This window comes from Phymastichus coffea, unplaced genomic scaffold, assembly GCF_024137745.1.
Source record: "Phymastichus coffea isolate CEN01 unplaced genomic scaffold, Cenicafe_Pcof_1.1 PCOF00002, whole genome shotgun sequence".
NCBI classification, from domain to species: Eukaryota; Metazoa; Arthropoda; class Insecta; order Hymenoptera; family Eulophidae; genus Phymastichus; species Phymastichus coffea.
In genome coordinates this window covers 7,609,058-7,625,511 of record NW_026706813.1, presented here as the reverse complement: position 1 = coordinate 7,625,511, position 16,454 = coordinate 7,609,058, and positions in this window count along the sequence as shown.

The following is a 16,454-nucleotide window of genomic DNA, read 5'->3' as shown; positions in this document are numbered from 1 at the left end:
CTCCTAATTTCTTTCTGGTGTTTTCCTTTGCACCTGCCTTTCTTTTTCTATTTTCTCTATTAAATTTTGTAATCATCTTATCTTTTTATCCATTTGCTGTCTGTAATTGATCCATTCCTTGCTTACCTTATTTCCTCTCCGTCTTTTATCATTCTCTCTTTTTCTTTCTTTTCTACTTGCATCGTCTGCTCTGTTTGTTTTTTCATTGTTCCATTCCTTGTTCACTACGCCGCTTACAAAACTTTCTTCTTTATCGGCCTTCCTTTTTTATCGTCAGAGCTCCTTACTTTGTCTTCCTGTTCGTCTCTGTGTATTTCTTCTTTGTATTGCTTTTCTCTACTTGTTTCATCAAGTCCTTTCCCTCCTCATTTTTCGTGGTCCTCTCCTGATTCTCTTTCAATTTGTTTTTGTCTCAGCTTTCTTTTCCTTCCGTTCCATTCTCCTCTCTTATCAGGAATTTCTTGATCCCGCTTCCTGTCAATAAGTATTTTATTTCCTGCATTTTCTTCGTCGGCCTTCCTCTTTTCTGCCTTTCGTCATATGTTTCACTCATTATTTCTTGAATCTCTCCTTCTTTTCACTCTTTCCTGCTTTCGTCTTCAGTTCTCCCTAACTTCTTCCGCCTGACTACTATTCTTTTCGCTTTTTCTCTTTTCCAGCTTTCCACTTTCCTCCATTTTCACTTCCGCACTTTCTTTTAAGTTTTCTCTATTTTTTGCCAGTTTCAATGTTTTTTCTCTTCTTTTTATCACCATTCTGCACTTATTAATTTTCCCTCACATGATCACGATGCGTTCCATGCTGCAGTCAGACCGGAAGTTTTTTATGTATTTTTATATATTTTCATTTTTTCTTTTCAATAGATAAAGGAATCAATGGCAGCACGATTGTTGGCGCAGCAAGTCGTATATCAAATCGACAAGGCGGTGAATGAACGTGTAAAAGCACATTTACATCAGCATTGCGTTCGGAAGCGATGAGGGAACATCAAGAATCAGCACGATTAGAGCGGAAAAGAAAACCTGACCAAGGCAGAGCAGGATGAACTTGCTGAGGAGGTTAAGTGAAAGCTTTCGAGTTTGCATAAACATAAACATTAACCAGCCGGAGTACCATCATTATCATCATCGTCATTGGCGTCGTTGACGTTATCATCGTCGTCGACATCAACATCCTCGTGCTCTTAAAGAGTGGAAGCATAAATTGACATGCTGCTTGATTTGTCAACTGGGGTAAGTATTTAGAATGTCACGCGATTTTTTAAATTAATACTTGCCCAAAGAGAATGCGACAAATTATTTAACAAAGAGAAGTCCGGAAGACTCTATTGCTTCGTGAGGATACAAAAAGGAGCAAGATTTTCACGTAAAGTTTGGAAGGGAAGGAAACAGGCGTAGTCGATAACAAATCAGCAAATCACTTTCACTTGTCTATGATACAATAAACCTTTTCATACATAACCATTAATCTGACTGTCGAAGGACTGCCGTTACAATAACTGCGGAGCCTCTTACTGCCGCGACGCGGAGTTTTAGCGAAAGACCGCGAAAACTCGTGGCGATGTCAAACAAACACAACCTTAATAACTTATTTCCGATGTCGTAGCTCAATCGAAGGACCACCAAGCCACTCTAGTTATACCGCATGTTGCCGGCGACGTTGTCAATGAGAGATGAAAGCACGAACCTTGATTTGGCAGAAAATGCAATTCCATAAGGACGAGGCAACTCCTCCACTTGTACTCCTCGAGGTCTTCGAAGTTCTCAAGGCTTGATTACCTCCATGCAATATCTTCTGATAAAGATCAATGACAAAGCGGAAAACCTCCAATCATTAGTCAAAATGCACCCGTGCGCGTACTCATGATCGCCCAGACCAACTTAACTAGTCGGCAGTTGTCCTCTTACTACTCTCCTCGCAAGACTTCGGCGGCAGACATTATGCCTATCCGGACTCTCTTGCGGTGCTCTGTTTATCTCTTACCAACACAGCCGTTCATCCTTACGCTAGTTCTTTACCGCTACTTTTATAAACAAAGTCGAGCGTGTAAGGTGGCAACTTACACACACGTTCGATAAAAATCAGACGATGTTGCGATCTTTTCAGGGAGATGGAGAGATACCAATGAGGCCGGCTAATAAAACCCGTGGCTCTCATTACAAAAATACATAAATGTTTTTATAAATTCAAAAATTGAAATTACCATTCAACTTTCCTTTTGTTGCAGACAAATGAAAATAGAAAAAAGATTTTTTCGAAGATATTGTCAATCAAAAAAGTTGAAGGGTACTTCGAAAAATTATTCTCATATCAACTGAATCCACAACTCGAAAGTCAACTCGTCCTACCAAAATAGTAGGATCAAAGAAAACCAAAGAAGAAAAAAAATATAATAAAATATTTAAAAGGATATTTTTTTGTAATTTTTTAATAATAAATAAATAATTAAATAAAATAATATAATATTTATTTCTCTATCTCGAAGAGAGGCAGACAGATACGTTATCGTTTGAGAGCCTACACTAGCATCAGTAACTCTACCCTATAAAATACTATGAAATAATAAAAGTATACAGGGCGTTATAGAAAAAGAAAGATTTGCCAATCGTATTTGCAAATTGGATTTGGATTTATTGATAATTTATAAAATAATAATTTAATATATACGTTTTATACTATATAATTTCATTTCTCACTAGATATACTACATTAATTTCCTCATATCACTACTAATTAGATTGTACTCCACGATTCCGTCATGTAGAATCAAACAGTATTGTCAGGAAAATCATCTATTGTGTCAAATTCAAGACATACAAGTGCACTCTTGATTGATTCATTTTGTTTTGAACAATAAATAACTATTAGAGGAATATAATTGATAAAATCATTCTTGTTGAGCAATGACTCATTTTCTTTCTCATAGTGTTTTGGAAATTACCATACATGTCTTAAAGTACTGCGTAATGATTTGTTCCAATATGTAGATTAAATAGAAATAGTTTCACATTACTGATATTACAGTGATCAAATTTATCAGCATCAACAGTCACTGAACTTTTTCGTTTAGTTTGAAAGATTAAGATGACAAAGCGAGACTTTTCCAATTAATTTGACATTGTCTTACTTCGAACATGCTGTGATGTGAGAGGTAATTTTGGATACTTATACAGCTCCTAAGTGCGATAACTTATTCTCGATAAGTTATTGCTTTATTGCCTCAATATGATTGAGTAGCTTGATTTTTTCCCTATCAGCCATTATTACATAAGGCATCAGCCATTCTACTTTAGTTAAATTAATTTTAAATCTTTCAAAAGTAAGTGTAGCGCCTGATTTTGGGTAACTTTACCAGCATTCATATCATTTCCTGATCTTGTATGAATAACCTCATGCCTGATGTTTACAACAATTTTCCGATAGTCTTCAGCAAATCCCAATAATATACTGAGGAGAATTAACGTCAAAATTGCCATTATCATTTGTTATTCTAACCGTATTATTGCAAAATCAACCTGTATTTTTAACAATCGAACTCTGACTAGGATTGAGTAAAAGCCAATTTTTCATAAGACTTTTCAAACTAAGATTTTTTGTTTTATCTGTCTGTAACGAAGTTACATCGTTACCAATTTTGGTTGAGCAAGTGAGGCGCTCTCTATCAAAGCAATCGAGAAGGAGCGAGGAAAAGGTCAAGAAATAAATGGAATTGGCGTTTCAGAAAACCAAATTAGATGTTATAATTATCTTAAATCAAACTTGTACAAAACCTAAAGCAGTAATGAACACGTCGGGACTCTTATATAATACATACACAAAAGAAAAAGGAAAGACAAATAAAACTTAAATTATCGGTGCTCACACAATATTAACGAACAACGAAACGGTCTTACCTGGCAGGTAACCGCCTTGGCGATACATCGACTCAGTCTAATTACGCTAGGCGAAATCGCCCAGCGAAAGATCGCCTTATCGGATCGCTATCTTGAACTAATACAATGGCCGCGCAATTACCAGCAGGTAGCCGGCGCGCTAACGCCTTGCCACCTTCCTGATCTCTGCACGAACGCCGTACCGTCAAAGAGAGATAGAGAGAGAGAGAGAGAGAGAGAGAGAGAGAGAAATAATGAAAGTAGTCTTGACCTTGTTGACTGCGCCGAAAGTTGGGAAGGCCTGGCTGCGTCCTGCGGATGGTGGTGCTGGCCGTCGCTGGGGTCAACGCCTAGCCGGATTCTTCTCCGGGAGCATTCCTGGCGGAGGTGATGGTGAAAGTCACTGACAATTTTCTTGGTGTGATTCCTCTCGTCTCTGTCCCGGAGTAGCTTAAAAAAAAGATTGGTTTCTTGCTCCCTACGGTTGGCGTACTGTACTTTCCGCACGCTCCACTGTAATTGACAGCTTCCTTCCACTTTTTTCTTTATCCTTACTTGACCTACTTATTAGGTGGCGTGCGACTAGGGCGCTAATTGGTCATGCGTCGTGCGCCTGCCTAAACCTGCGTGGGGCACGTACGCCTCTCTCTTTCTCTCTCTTTCTAACAACTTCTAGCGTCGTCCACTCTAGGGGCATTAGGTCGGCTTGGCCTCACTCGGCGATCTCCGTCGGCTGAAACAAAGACCACGCATTAGACGCATTCTAAATGCTCCCAACGCTGGATAATGTGCCCTGCCGAGAGAAGGGAAAGAGGAAAAAATACTGAGCGATAGCAAGCGCAACGCTCGCTCTCATCACATATCTCAATTGCATTAATTTCACAACATATTTTTTCAAATATTCATTGCTATTGTTGAATTATAATAATAAATAAGGCTGATGTGCATGGACTTTATAATAAGCGATAGACTTATCAAAGACGACACCTGTATGAATATTTCGTCCATGAATATTTCATGGAGTTTCGTCCATTTTGTTGTTGTTTTTATAAAGAACACTAATTTATACAATATTTTTATACGATTTTTGACGAATTTAAGTCTTGAGCTTTGCAGGAACTTGATGTTCTGATGTGTGCGCGGTGTGGTAGCTCGCTGTTGGCTGATCGCCTATTATATAGCCTAGACCAACCTTTATATGATAAATGATACCTAGTACTATATGGGTTTCATATGTACTCGCACTGTGATGACTTCTTTTCGAAAGTTAACTAGGTTTTTGTCTTGATCAACTATACGAATTTGAAAATGATTAATGCTCTTCATAGCGACTGGAAAGTAAATGACTTGAGAGGGCACTTCTATAATTTTATATTCAGGTGGTACTGCTGGAAAAAATTGGTATATAGTATGTACTTTGCGATGATTTATGTCAGAACTTGTAGTAATGTTACATTTTACACGTAAAGCAGTGACTTTGAGAATGCTCACGGGTAATTCAAAACTATGCGTTTTGTTTTCAATAAGTATACGTCTAGTGAAGCTTAAAATTGAATCAATAGAATCCTCTAGTTCAATATTTATTTTATGACTACACTGAATAACGCTACAAAAAGTATTATTGCTTTATTTCAGACTGAACGATATACCTTTGACCGTTAATGCTTATTTGAGAAAGCTTGCAATATTTTCTATTTCGTATCTACCAGTCGGTAATATGATCGCTTCTTATTTGTCGAAGTAAAATTTATTATTACAAACGACATCGACAACGCACGTTGAGCTTGGACGGTTGTCCCACAATCCACGACGAGATGGAGAGGCGACTTTGCTCATACATCACTGCGTGATGCTTTCTCTATTTTTGTGTTGTCACCCTCGCCATCCGGAAGCAACCAAGGAACGATATAACGACTTCTGACTAGTGCTATACCACCGATCCAGAAACATCTCGCCATCCCGAGAGCCAGCCGCAAGTAATACTATCTCAGCACGCGTTGCCGATGAAAAGAAAAGGATTCATCGCAGGTATTCAGCCCGCCGGTTAGGATTCCGCTTGAATGATTGCTTGATTATGATATAAAAAAGTATGCTCATGAATTACGAATTCCAAACTTTCGTGGCGTTTTTATAAGAAACTCTATACCCCTACGACCACTCGAGAAAGTGTGCAGTTGTAAGCCTTGATGATAGTTCTGGACCAGGAACACATTGGGTGGCATACCGAAAAAATGATAGTCTACGGCCAACCACTCCGCCTTCCAGGAGAACTCCTTGTAGCCACATCAGCGAACAACGATGACCCAGTCTCTTTCGTCACGGAGCTCCACAGATACCTTGATAAGCTGAGACCAGCTCCGAATAAATGCCATGCGCAAGATTTTTGTTTTTAGAGATTTGGCAACAACAAAATCTCTATTCGTCCACCACGATGCCGTGAAAAGCACGCTGCAAATGCCTTATAACGGGCCATTTCCAGTCATCAGTTGCTCGTAAAAGACTTTCAGGGTGCAGCTCAACGGACGCACAGTCGATGTGTCGATAGACCGCCTCAAACCAGCGTATGTACTTGAGGAGACAGCCGATAAGAATGATCCACGTACCGACAACCCAGACGACTATATAGGTGTGCGATTCCATTAGCCACCTAAATCAGAGCTAGAACAACCACCGGATGTCCAGCCTGAAGATCAACAACAACCAGTCCAGCTCTGTAGATCTGGAAGTTGTGTGTGTTTTACGGAGCGCTACCAAGCCGGATTTAGTTAAATTATATTCCTATAATTGTAACCTTAATTTATCGTGACTTCATCACTGGCAAGGGGGTACTGTGGTGTAGTGGAACTTTACGAGTCTGCGCCACACGTGTCTTCCGACTGCATTTAGAACGATCGAATATTAGTCAGTTATCGGTGCATTTTTATTTCGTCTCTCTAAAAAAGTGAGCATCATCGGCTCCTCGACTAACTTCAAGTAGTAAAAAAACATACACCGATCCGCAGCATATAATACACGTTTTTGACATCTTGTTGCTTCAAATAGAATATAATTTTTATTTAATTTAGTGTCTTCATTTTACTACCTTACCCCAACTGATCCAAAAAATCTATAACTCAGGGGTATTTGAGTTCATTATACTTTTATAATTTTTGTAAATGTTTCAGTTTTGATTTTAACTTATTGTTAGTGAGCATTTTATATGATATATAAGAGATGTGTTGATTTTGTTTTTTGTTGTACAAAGTTTGACTTTCCACGAAAACGTTACTCGATGGTTTATGTAAGTACATATATTTCGTATTATAACTATATTATTATTTTTTTCTTTTGATTATTTATTATTTTAGTTTGATGATTAGCAATATACACGTGCTGTCAAACGTGCCAAACGATGTGATCTGCCCGAGCTTGCTCCACCTAGTCCAGGTACTAGAAAATATTTGCGGATATGCATGAGTAATTAATTTTTGGTTTCCTACTTTTTGTTTGTGAGTAATTTCTTAATCGTATCTTCCTAGTTCCAGAATTGGACAACACTATGGACATTGAGGAAATGCGGCCGCCTGACATGCTCCTCCTATTATTTAGGAGAATATGGATAGGATGAGGATACTTGGAATCTTCGTGACCTTTTCTTTGATGAATCGCGATTATACTGTAAGGGTTTTCGTCGTGTGTATATTTTATAATGTGTTTATAGGTCCAAGCATTCTTCATAGGTATGCTTGTAATTGTATTTAAAATAAAATAAAATATTTATGAAACATGTATTGCGTAGCTGATATGATCCCTCCGGGCTCAGATAAGCGCCTTGTGCGGAGAGAAAAAGAAAAACGAAGGGAAAGATACATTTAGTATTAACAGTAACTCTATTCTAGGCTAAATAGGGTTATTTTCGAAATTGAAAGATCTGATTTGGAGATGGTGGTTGGTGGTCTTTTTGGTATGGAAGGTGGTATTTATGTTAAGAACATTTGAAGGTTGTTGGGTATAATCTTGATTTCTTTGAGTTCGGTTTCCTCTTCTCTGTTTATTTTTTCCTGTTACTTCTTGGAGCATTTTAAGTTGTCGTTAGAAACTATGTGATGGAACTGAAGAGAGCTCCTAATAGGTTTATTAACCAGCCATAAATTCTACGAGGGTGGTCCGATAAGTACTTAGCCTCACCGCCCAATGGCGCCACTCTCGCAAAAGAAATATTCTATCACGTAGTACAACCTTCTCGATGGTTATTGTCGAGATTTCAGCCGGATCGGAATTGTAGTTTATTTTTGAGAGCGTGTGAAAGCAAGTGTGTCCGTTGATTTTTGAAAAATGGAAAAAGAGCAGTATCGGTCGGTGATTCGATTCATGTTTTTGGAAGGGAAATCGCGCAGCGAAATGAAAAAGCGCTTGGATGTTGTGTACGGTGACTCTTCTCCTTCGATGGCGACCGTCAAAAATTGGTTTAACGAGTTTCAACGTGGTCGCACGTCGATTTTTGAAGAGCCACGTCCAGCTGCTCCGAAAACGGCTACCACGGGGGATAACGTGACAAAAATTCACGATCTTGTATTGGCAGATCGGCGATTGAAGGTGCGCGAGATAGCTAAGATCGTAGGCATCTCAAAAGACCGCGTGGGTCATGTCCTGCATGAAATTTTGGGCATGAGAAAGCTGTCGGCGCAATGGGTGCCGCGTTTTCTCACTCCGGACAACAACCGTGAGACAACTTCAGAGTAATGTCTGACGCTGTTTAAGTGCAACCCGAAGGAGTTTCTGCGTCGTTTCGTAACAGTCGACGAAACATGGACCTACTGGTATACACCAGAGATCAAGGAACAGTCGAAACAGTGGACTTTACCCGGCGAAAATGCTCCGAAGAAGGCGAAGACTGCCCCATCGGCCGGAAAAGTGATGGCCACCGTTTTCTGGAATTCACAAGGTGTGATCTACAACGACTACCTGAAGAGGGGAAAAACGGTCACAGGGCTGTACTATGCCGAATTATTGGGCCGATTCGACGTCGAATTGCAGAAAAAACAGCCCAATTTGGGGAAGAGAAAAGTGCTCTTCCACCATGACAACGCACCGGCTCACACCTCCGCCGTCGCCATGGCCAAATTGGTTGAATTAGGCTACAAACTGCTGCCCCATCCACCGTATTCTCCAGATTTAGCCCCGTGCGACTTCTTTTTGTTTCCAAACTTGAAAAAGTCACTGTCGGGCAGAAATTTGAGTCGAATGAGGAGATAATGGCTGCCACGCAAGCCTACTTTTCAGACCTCCAGGAAACGTATTTTTCAGACGGGTTAAAGAAGTTGGAGCATCGCTGGGCCAAGTGTATCGAATTAAAAGGAGACTATGTTGAAAAATAAAACGCCACTTTTCCAAAATTTTCGTTTTTCTTTTGTAAGCTAAGTACTTATCGGACCACCCTCGTATGTAGTGTATATCCTCCGATTATTGTGTCTAGTCATTTTTCCAATGTGGAGAATAATTAGTAGCATCAAAATTACGGAGGCGAGTGAACCCTATGTTGTTAGTTTGTTTCATATTAGGTGCCACGTGCTGTTGGCAATATTTTTAATGTATTTTCTGTAAATATTCCCCCTGAAGTTGTACCTCCATTGATTTCTTTTGCTATTATGTTAAGTAATGAAGCTTTTTCTATAGGGAATACTAATTGTTCTTGAATTTTGTCTAAATCGGTATGGGAGTAGAATCTACTTGTTGCTAAGCCTTCAATGAATTCAAAAGTCCATCCTATTTTTGTATTAGGTTTAAGCTAATTTGGTGGTAAGAACTTTGTAGGTGTTGGTGTGAACTTTATCCACTCATTTTCGATTTTGTATTAAGGAGGTATTATGGAGTTGCAATCAATTTTCATTTCTTTTTTTGTAACACGTACATTAATAATTTAAGCCCGAACAACGTTGCGTCACAAATTATTTAAGGGGAAAGGCTCGGAAGGCGCACTCGCTTCGTCGCGGAAAATTAACGAGGGCTATGTCGTCCAGTAATATCGATAATCGCAATTTAACTAATTACGAGAGAGACAGGTTAAAGAGAATAAACTCATCAGTTCAGCTATTTTACACTTTATTACAACAATAACGTACATGCAGCGTTCGACGTGTGCGTCGGCTGAGTCCGGGCTAAGTTCGTTCCGTGCGAATTAACGCACAGGAGACAGAACATCACCTTACAACTTGTCCCGCGAATTCCTCGAGCGCTGCTGCAGAAGTCCGCGTCTTCTGGGCCAACGATGTCGTCCTCGAAAGGCGGGATTCTGGATGGATGCAGATGGTCCTGTCCTCCTTTTCTATTCCGTTCACTAGATATACTTTCGCTTATCGCACACACTTCTCGGTCGCGAGGCTCAACTCTCCAAATTAATTGCTGGTCAAAGCCACACTGACTGCGATCTCGCGCCTTCCGCGACGTCTTACTCGCCCCTCCCTATAGGTACTCAAAAACGGCCAAGCGCCGCCGGCTACGCACACATGTGCGACTCATGCCGGCGACACTACTTCTCTCTCTCCTCCCCTGCTCTCCGCTCTTGCCCTATCCTTCCAACGTCAGGCATCTCCGCCGATCAGGAATCAAACCTGCAACAAAGCCACATCGTGCGTTGATACTCGGTTTTAATCAACCAAGACCGATGTGGCAGCGGCTCAGGGGAAGGCACGCGGAAGAGAGAGAGAGAGAGGCGAACAGGGCGATCGAACTCAACGATCGATTCGCCCGTCACATTTTATTAGAATATGTGTTTTTGGTGTCAAAAACCATGTCTCATTTTCACGTTGCACTGGTAAATCTATGTGGCAATCGTTTGTATGTGTAATTCTTACTGTTGTAGGTACACATTTTATAAGGTGCACTACTTCCCCAGCTATTTTAGCCATATAACCTGATTGTTTCATAATGTTGTATTGTAACGGTCCTATCTATGAGCTCTTCCCTTATTTTCACTGGATTACTGCAACCCGCTAAACTCATGAATCTATCTATATCAATTAGTATATTAAACGGCGCCACCTCACATATTATATGTTTGTATTAGTACTAGAATCAAAGTAACCTCCATTAAGATAATAAAAAAGACACCCCAAATGAATCTTAAAATTAAGTTTTCAGTAACATTCTACATTGAAAAAGATTAGGTTTTGTCGCCAACTGGACCTTCCTAGAACCTCCCTATGTATATATATATATACAAAAAACAGGTTTTTACACATTTTATTTTTTTTCTTCGGATGTAAAAATGATATCGATACCGGGTTTCCGGCAATCATATTCCTTGAAAATGTAGTTCACTGTGATTTTTTTCCAGGATTACAGACTTATGGGACATAACCTAAAAAAAAAATTTTTAACTTTAAACTCCTCTAAAATTCAGCTATATTAGGGTACAGGCACAACATTTTCAGAAGATATTCAAAATTATCTAAAAAATCTCCTTAAATTGGTTTAAAGACGGTTCCAGTGGTGCGCCACCTTCAAAAATGCAAAAAAACTCCGTTTTGTAGTGGTTCTTGGCTCTTTGCGCTATACCAACGGCAGCTTTGATAAAACTAATGTCACCATCGTATTCTACCGGAAAAAATACATCAAAAACACGTATTGTATAATCTCTCTACTATTTTCTACTCTGCAGCAAACAAAAGAATAATAATGGCGGCTACGCCAGGCATGCCAAACTGGCCTCCCACCTCTCATGACTCATACCTTTAAAGCTAATTATCAAAGATTTTATCGATCCATACATATATTCTTTTGTGATTTTTCTCGTGCAATACGATGGCGATATTCGTATTACCATTATCATGAATCATTTCGGCTAGATAAGAAACAGATTGTGACAACTGATATGATCCTGTGAAAAGTACTTTTATATCTCTTTTCGTCATTTCAGGAAAGTCTGATAAGTCATTTGAAGACAATTTCTGAAATGGCAATTTCTTTTGTTTTCAATTTTTATCCCGAACGTCATCTGCTAAAGTATTTTCTACATTCGTGGTGATATTTATTCTCTGTATGATTTCGTCCAACAAGCAATCGCACAATCGCATCACTTGTATCCACATTATTAGTAACTGGATCTAGTATCTGTTCTTTAACGGGTACTACAACAGTTTCTCCTTGCTTTCTTCTGAGATTTTTAAGAACACAACGACACTTTGAACAAATAACTTCATCTTAAATAAAATTAAAATCTTCAGCTTCTTTTCGAGTGGTAATATACAAAGCCGCTCCATTCGTTTTACGAATGAACTTATTATATTTAGCGCATTTAGCATTATTTGTTTATAAGCATTGTTTTTTCATCGGCGGCTCTTCCGTGTCGTCCATTGTAATGGTCAATCCTGTTTGAGAAATACATGATATTAATTTAATCAAATGATAATAATTCAGCACTGATATAAGACATGATTATAAAGACTATGAATGTATTGATTACAAACAGAAGATATGTACTAATTGTTCTTATAAATAATACGGAACTTAACCCATTAAAGTCCAAAATGTCAAAATTTCTTGCACGTTTTCAAAGTGATTTTTTCCTATGTAATTGGCGTTGAAAAAATTCTTGAACCACATATTCTGATGTAAAATTGCATGCTCTTTCAGAATCCGTTTCCAGAATCATGATAAAACTCACAGGAAAAGAGATATGCTCGATTGAAACATAAAAAACACCTAAATTTTCGAAAAAAAAAATTTTTAGGATTTTTTTTCGAAGTGTTACGGTGAAGATATCACCTTGCGACCGTGATCAAAGGTGATCATGGGATTTGAAGTTTAACAGGAAATTTTTTTGTTTACCTTGAACCATCGCTTCTTTACAAAATGGCGGAAAAAACGAATTTTTTTTTTTCAATCTTCATCAACATTTTTCTCAAAATCTATGGTCTTTAGAAAAAAATTCATAAATACAAAAATGTCTTAGAATCACTCGAGGAACATTCTCAAATTTTTTCAGAATTTTTTGAGACAATTTTGAAAATTCCATTTCCCAAGTTTCCCGGAAAATCAAAAATTGTCTCAAAAAATTCTGAAAAAATTTGAGAATGTTCCTCGAGCGATTCTAAGGCATTTTTGTTTTCATGAATTTTTTTCTAAAGACCATAGATTTTGAGAAAAATGTTGATGAAGATTGAAAAAAAAAAAAAAAAGTTTTTTCCGCCATTTTGTAAAGAAGCGATGGTTCAAGGTAAACAAAAAAATTTCCTCTTAAACTTCAAATCCCATGATTACCTTTGATCAGGGTCGCAAGGTGATATCTTCACCGTAACACTTTGAAAAAAAATCCTAAACATTTTTTTTTCGAAAATTTAGGTGTTTTTTATGTTTCAATCGAGCATATCTCTTTTCCTGTGAGTTTTATCATGATTCTGGAAACGGATTCTGAAAGAGCATGCAATTTTACATCAGAATATGTGGTTCAAGAATTTTTTCAACGCCAATTACATAGGAAAAAATCACTTTGAAAACGAGCAAGAAATTTTGACATTTTGGACTTTAATGGGTTAAGTAAGAGTGTTCGTGTACCAGTCGTTAATGATAAGTCCTAACTGTTATCGACATTGAAATCACCTAAACGAAAACACTACATCATCGATGTTAAACATGAGATTTGTCGTCCAACAAAAATGATCGTTATGAAATATTGTATGTCACCCGTCGTATTGCAGAACACACCGGTTTAAATATATACCTATATAAGGTACTTTCATATATAGTCTTTACAATTGTTTATTGTACTAAAAAAGATTGTTATTGAAAAAAATTAAGCATAAAAAAATGGTAATTTTCTTTGTTTCAATAATTAATTCAATGAATTTTTGAAACCAACCGGATTGTTTTTAATTTTAAAATTATCAGTGGAAAAGCCAAGTTCTGTATTTAAAACAAATCAATGTTTAAATCTATTTTTTAAATCTACACAATGTAATAATTATATATCAATTAGTTTTTGTGTATTAAAACAAGTTTTGTGTTGATTGTTAATATATTATAAACATGAAATGAAGGTTCACACAAAATGAAGGAAACAATTCCTTTTATTAAGCGAGTTAGGAAATTGAATGATTCTTATTTTCATATTGTTGTATTATTTATGAGTGGGAAAGCCAAGTTTTATAAATAACAGAAATCTTTGTTTAAATATGAATAATCTGATAGCAAGAACAAGATAATATTTTTTATTTTAGAGAATACAAGAGCGGTGAAGCATTTTTTTAAAAAATGAGAAAGATAAGAATCGAGAACCCAAAAAATAATATTTAATTTTTAAATACATTTCTGCAAGCTAATTATTTTTCAATTAGTCTCAATGTTTTCAAACTTTTTTATAAAGAACAAAATGAGATGTTGATCTGAAATATTTCAGTAAAACTTAATTTTGAAATCTGTCAAACCTTTTCATTTATAATTCAATTAATCCACTTCAGTTTCAATGGAAAATGTAACTGCCAAATAGTTTATGTATCTTTAACAAATCTTTGCTCAGAGTGATTTGGGACTCATAGCCAATCTACTTCGACAGAGACTATTATTATCATATAAAGTGATATATGATAAAGCACTACAAAAATATTTATAACTTCTGAAACACGAAAAGCCGTTGATAAACGACTGAAAACATGATTTATGCCCGGTTTGCGTTCGTTAGCTGTTCACAAAACTCAATAACGGTAATACGAATATCGCAATCGTATTGTACGGGAAAAATCACAAAAGAATATATGTAAGGATCGATAAAGTCTTTGATAATTAGCTTTAAAGATATGAGTCATGAGAGGTGGGGGGCCATTTTGGCATGCCTGGCGTAGCCGCCATTATTATTCTTTTGTTTGCCGCAGAGTAGAAAATAGTAGAGAGATCATACAATACGTGTTTTTGATGTATTTTTTCCCGTAGAATACGATGGTGACATTAGTTTTACCAAAGCTGCCGTTGGTAGAACGCCAATGGCCAAAAACCACTACAAAACGGGGTTTTTTGCATTTTTAAAGGTGGCTCACCACTGGAACCGACATCAAACCAATTATTTAAGGAGATTTTTTAGATAATTTTGAATATCTTCTAAAAATTTTGTGTCTGTATCTCAATATGGTCTTTTTCACTATCTTAATGGAGGATACACTTTCAGAACCATACGAGCGTGACGTCACTCTACTTATAAATATAGATATAATAATTTTTATTGTTCAATTTAGATGCGTTATTAAATAAAAAAAATTCAATAATATTCAATAAAACAAAGCATTTTTTATATAGATTTTAGGGCACAGATTAAGATTATACTATTTTAATTACTTTTAACTACTAAATCATATTAAATTTTAAAGTGCAAATTTAATTTAAATTTAATTAAAAAATGACTATCTGCGAAATATGAGTAAGGATTCGTTTTACTGATAACACCTTAGTTATTACTGTTGTCAATAAATAAACAATTAATATATTATTTAAACAAATAATTGTATAGGAATCGAAAGTGTTAATTAACCGATTTTATATTTACATTATAAGATTTTGCAAAAATACGAAAATTTATTATTATTCAAATGTTATTAACTAATTTAAGTAGTTATTTTTTGGAATTACTTCTATAAGCGATAAGCTATTTATATATGTAAAATTTTCTTATTATTTTGTTATAAATATTGCGCTATTTTATTAACTAACTTCAATTAGTTAATAACTTTTAATTCCATTTTTTGCGATAAGTGTAAATTATACTTAAATTATCTATATCAACTTCTGTATTTTTTACATGATTTAGATTTTCGTTAGTGATGTCAATTCTATTGTCAACAAGAGAAAATTATTGTGCAGTCTTACGTAAACAGCATAAAGAGGGCTGTCCTGCAAAAATAGGAGAGAAAATTTGTATATAAATACACTGTATTTTGCATAGGCTGGTATTCTCTTCTAGCCTTGCAAAGTGAGCGCTCAAGATTGAATAAACTTGGCTTACACCTAAGTTATTTCTCTCTAGTGATTAACTAAGCAATTCGTTCTTTTCCTATTGTGATTTACGCTCGACTCATCGCTCCATGAATTTTAAAACGGATTCTTAAAAGAAAGGATTCTTTAAAAAGAAAAAATGTCAAGGACTTCAAAAAAAAGTATTTTGATATAAAAATAACACTTTTTGAGATATGGCCAATTGCTTAAAAAAAGTATTAATAAATTTTGGAAATATTGGTATTAAAGTATGGTACGCTTAATATTTTCAAAGTACACTCTGTTATGCGTAATTTGAAAAAAATTGTTTCGATAACTTAAATGGTTGCGGAGATATAAATTTTTGAAAATGTTTCATCCAAAATTTTCAATTGTTTATAACTTTTGATATAATTATATAGTTTGATATGATTATTTAATAGAAGGGGGCTCTAGGGGGTTGCGACTAGGTCAACGAACGACTTTGGTGGATCTTCGAGAAGCACAAACAACTCCCAGATCACCCACGACGCATGCGCAAATCCCTATGTATGTATGTATGTGGAATATGCAATGCTTGTGGCGTCAAAATATCTTCAAATCATATATTTAAAAATTTACCTTATTATTTTAACTCATTTTTTA